Below are 6,857 nucleotides of genomic sequence, written 5' to 3' on the forward strand. Positions count from 1 at the left end.
CTCATGTTCTGAGCAAGGAATTTAAACGTTAGCTTTCTTACATGGCACATATTGCACTTTTACTTTCTTCTCCAACACTTTGTTTTTGCATTATTTAAACCAAATTGAACATGTTTCATTATTTACTTGAGGCAAGATTGATTTTATTGATGTATTATATTAAGTTAAAATAAGTGTTCATTCAGTATTGTTGTAATTGCCATTATTACAAGTAAATGTAAAAACATTGTATCGGCTTTTTTGGTTGTCCAATAATCGGTATCGGTATCTGCGTTGAAAAATCATAATCGGTCGACCTCTAGTTAAGGCTGCTACAATATCATTGAGTTACACAGCTACTTTAGCTGTACTTTAGCTACAGCTTTTAAATGTTATAAAACACCATTCAACATGAGGCAGACAGATCTTACATTTCTCCAGTGTGTCAGCAAGCTCCTTCTGGTTCATTTTCCTCAGGACGTGCAGTGTGATCTTCAGAGCCCCCTCTCTGGCACTGCTCTCCTGCTTCTCATCTTCAGCATCCACCACTTCCTGCTTCTGACTCTCAAAGCCTTCTGGGAGTTCTGGACTAAGAATCTTCTTGAACATCTTCAGCTCGTTCTTCACAAATGTCATAATATTCTCTTCAAGCATCTGAAATAAATAACGTAAATAAGTTAAGCAAGAGACAAAATGCTTTCTCATTAACACATTAATAATGAATGACAGATCAACTTTACTTGAGGTAAACAAAAACAAATGTACATAACAGGACCACATACACTGAATATGGAGGCCAGGTCTGTTTGATGACTCTGGGAAGACTGACCACTGAGAATCTCTGACTCTGATCTCTCCTGTTGGTTTCTGTGGACAAAACATGAGATTACATCTCCTCATCCAGGGAGTACACACACACACACACACACACACACACACACACACACACACACACACACACACACAGGGAGGGAATGTTGTGTTTGTTTAATATTGTTTTAGGACTATGAAAATGGACAAAAGGATTAGCCTATGGATTATGAAAACAACAAAAATAAATGTGAAAATGGGAGAAATGACTAGAGACAGTGTTGTTTAACTCACTGACCATGACCCATGAGTTCTTCTTACCTTTGTTCAGTAGAAAAGTCTCCCTCTCTAAAGTATATAGGTTGATGCATAGACCAGTCACTCTTCATGGACACACAGCTGGGTACAGGGGAGGCTGGTCTCTCCTGCTTGATTGGACTTCAACACAACAGAGACAAACATTACATCTCTCATCTACTCTGAGCTCAGATGGGGAAACAGAAGAAGAGTTTCATTCCTAAAAGCTATATATCCATTTTCAGAAATGTGCGTAAATTAGCTTTTATTGTTTAAAGAAGTTATGTTTATGTTAAGTTATTTGCTAAATGAGATGGCAGGTGGGTACCTGCTTCTATAAACCAATGAGATGGCACGTGGGTACCTGCTTCTATAAACCAATGAGGAGATGGCACATGGGTACCTGCTTCTATAAACCAATGAGGAGATGGCATGTGGGTACCTGCTTCTATAAACCAATGAGGAGATGGCACATGGGTACCTGCTTCTATAAACCAATGAGGAGATGGCACGTGGGTACCTGCTTCTATAAACCAATGAGGAGATGGCACATGGGTACCTGCTTCTATAAACCAATGAGGAGATGGCATGTGGGTACCTGCTTCTATAAACCAATGAGGAGATGCAGAGCGAACTGCGTCACAAATAGAACTGACTTCTAGACGCTCGTTGGCGCGCGTGAGCAGTGTGTCATTTTTAATAACGAAATTCATTTAGCGACGCGAGCGTTGTAGTCAGCCCCGCTAAAAGGCTGGTGTCGTTACTCTGCCTTCTCCGGGGACATGTTGAGGTAAATTTACTAACCGGGAGGGTTGAATTATGTAATTTATTGGTGGGCTGGAAGACGCACTCTTGTCTTTTCTATTCAGAGGTTGTTTACTCGCAATATCAGATATTAAGATGTTTTTTTATAATGAATGTATACTGAGGTTGAGGCTCTGACTAGTGATTATTTACCCGGTGTTCAATACCTGCTATTGAGGCGCCCTGAAAATAATATTCAAAAGATTGGTCCTTGGACACAGAGGGGTTAAACACTAAAGTTACCGTCCATCTAGTGAAGAGAGGAGAACCGGACAGAGGTAGCCAGCATCCGTCAACGAGAGAATAATGTATTGTTAGCTAAGTTAACTAGGATGCTCCTGGTATAGTAGCTAGCTAACTTACCTAGCTGTACCGACTAGCCTGGCTAGCTAGCTGGTCGTTCTGTACCTCGTCTCGATGAAAATGACGAATCCGGTGAACCACAAAATGAAACAAGGATAGAGAGTGAAAAGGATCTGGCTACACTCATACTGTCCCTGACCGTAAAGAAAAAAGCAAATTGAATACTGAACTTCAGTGTCTCAACACTGTAGTGAACTCCGTCGTTATTCCCCAAGATCACCTCAGCCAACTCTGCGCGTAACCGTACAATATCCTTGGCGCCACACCGAACGGGGACGTGGACAGTTCTGTACGGGGACGCGGACAGTTCCAGAACACGGACATGAGCAGTGCAACACAATCAACTAAACAAAGTCTTTACAGCGGGTTACATTAGTAATATTCATTTTTTATTATTATTATTTTAAACAAACATTCAAAGTTTTTTTATAACAATGTTTTGATATCTGGCTCCATATCGCCAAAGTGTCTCAGAGTAGAAAATTGGTCGTATAAGTGCTGAGAATAAAGACATTTTACACTTATGGGTATAAATTAAAGCTATGCATGAAGTCTCTAGTCCCACCTAGTCGGCAGATATTTAGGACACCTCGTGACCTGTCCTAAGTAGTTAAGAGTTAACAGCAGGTGTCTTGATAATACTATAGAATAATGCAGTGAGTCAGTGGTTCCTGCGCCACATGTAATTGCTTTGTAGTAGTTAAAAATAATGTTTTATATTTCTATATGATCAATCTATAAATAATATAGACCTACATGCAACAGTGTGTGTTGTGCTTTTGGCAATGATTTATGTATATTAATTATTTATAACAAGTGATACCATGTATGTCTGCATAGCATTTTGTCTTCATTTTGGCAAATTAACTCATGCTTATTTCTGAAGATTAACTCAGGGTTTCGCCCAGTGGCTAAGGAATTGGAGCTGTGGCAGGAGTTGGAGCTGTGGCCGAAAGGTGGCTGGTTCGAATCCCTGGCCGGGCGCTGGAAAAAACGGGAGGAATTGATCTGACCACTGGAAAGCTGCTGGGTTCACATCCTCAAAACATGAACCTTTTGTTGATCAGAACTCTAGAGGTTCTTCTTCACTGAACCCAAAAATATATATAACTTTTAGTGGTTCCATATATTAAGGAAGTGATAGAAGCCTTTTTGGTTCTATAAGGAACCTTCTTTTCTAAGAGTGTATAATAAACATGTTTTTCTTTTGATTATTTAATTATCTACATCATGTTATTTCAAGTTGTCCCTTTGGAGCGCAACATCACATTGTTAAAAAATAATCCTAAATTGGGCATGGCTATAAATTGGGCAATTGAAGGCATCTGGGGCGTAATATGTGTTCGATGAAAATGAACATTGTATGCAACATTATTGGCAAGGGACTTGATGCCGACTATGCCAAAGGTATTTAGAGTTGTTAAATGGGTGTGAAGAGTGTGTTGATATAACGGTAATATTGTCAAAATTCTGCTTGTAACAACCATCACAATTGGTTAAAAAATATGCATTCCATTATATTAGGCAATAATTAAGAGCAGGCAAAGTGGTCGTGTCATGTGAACCTTCTATCAAATGTCTTACATTGGAAAGAGTACAGTCAGGGTGCCGTGGAACCCCTGCAGTACCTCCACAGACCCCGGATTGAGAACCCCTGCAGTACCTCCACAGACCCCGGATTGAGAACCCCTGCGGTACCTCCACAGACCCCGGACTGAGAACCCCTGCAGTACCTCCACAGACCCCGGATTGAGAACCCCTGCAGTACCTCCACAGACCCCGGATTGAGAACCCCTGCAGTACCTCCACAGACCCCGGATTGAGAACCCCTGCAGTACCTCCACAGACCCCGGATTGAGAACCCCTGCAGTACCTCCACAGACCCCGGATTGAGAACCCCTGCAGTACCTCCACAGACCCCGGATTGAGAACCCCTGCAGTACCTCCACAGACCCCGGATTGAGAACCCCTGCAGTACCTCCACAAACCCCGGATTGAGAACCCCTGCAGTACCTCCACAGACCCCGGATTGAGCACCCCTGCAGTACCTCCACAGACCCCGGATTGAGAACCCCTGCAGTACCTCCACAGACCCCGGATTGAGAACCCCTGATTTAGCAGATGCTCTTATCCAGAGAGATTTACAGTAAGTGCATTCATCTTAAAATAGCTATTTATTTTGGAAATAAACGTAATAAATTCTTCATAAAATTGTCATCTTACCTCTTAGCTTTGGTGTCATGTCCCCCAGACAGATGCATTTTAGAGGCAGGGCCGCCCTCCTCTCTCTCCCCAGAGAGACTCATTTAACAGCACTGTCCCCTAAACAGAGATCCAACATGTTGGTTGTGGTTAACACAGTGACAACTAAACAGAGATCCAGCATGTTGGTTGTGGTTAACACAGTGACAACTAAACAGAGACCCAGCATGTTGGTTGTGGTTAACACAGTGACAACTAAACAGAGATCCAGCATGTTGGTTGTGGTTAACACAGTGACAACTAAACAGAGACCCAACATGTTGGTTGTGGTTAACACAGTGACAACTAAACAGAGATCCAACATGTTGGTTGTGGTTAACACAGTGACAACTAAACAGAGATCCAACATGTTGGTTGTGGTTAACACAGTGACAACTAAACAGAGATCCAGCATGTTGGTTGTGGTTAACACAGTGACAACTAAACAGAGATCCAACATGTTGGTTGAGGTTAACACAGTGACAACTAAACAGAGATCCAGCATGTTGGTTGTGGTTAACACAGTGACAACTAAACAGAGATCCAGCATGTTGGTTGTGGTTAACACAGTGATAACTAAACAGAGATCCAACATGTTGGTTGAGGGTTAACACAGTGACAACTAAACAGAGACCCAGCATGTTGGTTGTGGTTAACACAGTGACAACTAAACAGAGATCCAACATGTTGGTTGAGGGTTAACACAGTGACAACTAAACAGAGACCCAGCATGTTGGTTGTGGTTAACACAGTGACAACTAAACAGAGATCCAGCATGTTGGTTGTGGTTAACACGGTGACAACTAATTATTGAATGTCAATTGTTCTCATGAATTCATTATCTCTTTGAGAAATAAAACATTTACTAACAGACATAGAAACAGTCAGATGATTTAATGCAATCACATGAACATGTAGTTGTGACATTTTATCTCCATGGTAACTGTCAATAATAATAATAAGTCACTGTTTGTTAAGGTAGTTATAGACAGTACAGCAACAATAATAATAATAATAATAAGTCACTGTTTGTTAAGGTAGTTATAGACAGTACAGCAACAACAATAATAATAATAATAATAAGTCACTGTTTGTTAAGGTAGTTATAGACAGTACAGCAACAATAATAATAATAATAATAAGTCACTGTTTGTTAAGGTAGTTATAGACAGTACAGCAACAATAATAATAATAAGTCACTGTTTGTTAAGGTAGTTATAGACAGTACAGCAACAATAATAATAATAATAAGTCACTGTTTGTTAAGGTAGTTATAGACAGTACAGAAAGACAAGGCCGTGTCTCACAACTATGTGTATTCACTAACAGGATATTTATTGTCTTTGAGAAATATATTTTTAACTACTTTTACTTCACTACATTCATGAAGAAAATGATGTACTTTTTACTCCATACATTTTACCTGACACCCAAAAGTACTATTTACATTTTGAATGCTTTGCAGGACAGAAAATGGTCTAATTCACACACTTATCGAGATAACATCCCTGGTCATCCCTACTGTCTCTTATCTGGCGGACTCACTAAACACAAATGCTTTGTTTTTAAATGATGTTGGAGTGTGACCCTGGCTATCCGTAAATTAAAATAACAAGAAAATGGTTTGGTATGGTTTGCTTAATAAAAGGAATGTTCAATTATTACTACTTTACTTTTACTTTTGATACTTAATTATATTTGAAACCAAATACTTTTAGACTTTTCCTGAAGTAGTATTTTACTGTGTGACTTTCACTTTTACTTGAGTCATGTTCTATGAAGGAATCTTTCCTTTTACTCCAGTTTGAGAACTGAGTTCTGTTTCCACCACTGTTCTAACGTTCCATATGAGACACAGTTTCAACAGACATTCTGGAACTGCGTCGGCTACAAAGTTACTTTACATTTCATATAAGGAAATAAAGTAACGGTCACTGGGTGAACTCGTTTTGCATTGCCCGGATCCCCGGTTGAGCAGAGTTTGCGCATTTTAGACCATTCCATTGGTCCTTAAAATAAATGTCCACTCAGCTGTAGCACCGGGCCATGCAAAACGAACTTCCCCCTGTCGCAGCGCACTGAGACACAGAGTTCTAAACCCAGACGCGTTTCTTCAAGACATCTCTCTTACATTATTTTTGATAAACATATAGTTTACTGGAAACCAAGTTTAGCTGTGTTTTTTTCCTCCAAAATGTGAGTTACTGTAGGACTTTAATAATTGTAAACAGATCTACAAACCCAAAAGGTTTTCATTTGAAAATGTTCATTTGTATGCCTCATATTAAACTGTCTTAAAATATTTGATGATTAGTTGAATCAGGTGTGTAAGTGCTGGTAAGAACAAAAGGATTGAGAAACCC

Source organism: Salvelinus namaycush, unplaced genomic scaffold (assembly GCF_016432855.1).
Source record: "Salvelinus namaycush isolate Seneca unplaced genomic scaffold, SaNama_1.0 Scaffold55, whole genome shotgun sequence".
NCBI classification, from domain to species: Eukaryota; Metazoa; Chordata; class Actinopteri; order Salmoniformes; family Salmonidae; genus Salvelinus; species Salvelinus namaycush.